This window comes from Crocodylus porosus, unplaced genomic scaffold (genome assembly GCF_001723895.1).
Source record: "Crocodylus porosus isolate Cpor-Errol unplaced genomic scaffold, CroPor_comp1, whole genome shotgun sequence".
Taxonomy (NCBI): Eukaryota; Metazoa; Chordata; order Crocodylia; family Crocodylidae; genus Crocodylus; species Crocodylus porosus.
In genome coordinates this window covers 23,970,769-23,971,570 of record NW_017728911.1, presented here as the reverse complement: position 1 = coordinate 23,971,570, position 802 = coordinate 23,970,769, and positions in this window count along the sequence as shown.

Sequence of the window (802 nt, the reverse complement as noted above, 5' to 3'; positions counted from 1 at the left end):
GTCCCAGTCAGACCTTCAGCATGGCCAGAGAAAAAGGAATGGTGACTGAAACACTATTTTCTTAACGTTAATTACCAAGTTTTGCACGCAGTTAGAGAGAAGTATATTTTCCCTCCTGTAACATAGCATTGGAGCCCTGATGTAAGAATTCCTTCCTGCCCAGGTCCTGCAAACTGTGACAAAAACCCATTTGGTACCCATAGCTGTGCCAAATGAAAACATTTACTGCTATTTCTTAAACTTCAAGCAGAATGCAGTGGATTCCACCAGGTATTCATTTTTGACTGGTATATTGGCTAAATTATCCAATAGCTTATGAGAGCCGTTCACCTCACTGGTTAATGCTGATACCAAAAGTGACATGTTTCAATATATGATATTTAAATATCAGTGCTGTTAACCATATCACTGCTGACCATTTTTCATTTTAGTAGGAATGTCCAGCTCAGGTAGTTATTACACAATTTTACACTGCCTCCAAAATGCCCAAATCCCCTCATGTCCCAAACTCAGCTGCCAAACTTATAGCTTGCTCTTGATGGCCTGCTTCAGTGATTCTCAACCAGGGTGCCCTCCAGCCAGGGTGTGAGAAGATAAGGGAGGTGTGAGGAGATAAGCAGATGAGGACTGGCTCAAGATCTAAAAGCCTGGCCACTCCTCTGCCCTACTACCTGATCTTTGAAAACTCCTGGCGCTCTGGTGTAGTGCCAGAAGACTGGAAGAAGGCCAATGTGGTGCCGATCTTCAAGAAAGGGAGGAGAGTGGATCCGGCTAACTACAGGCCCATTAGCCTGATTTCTAT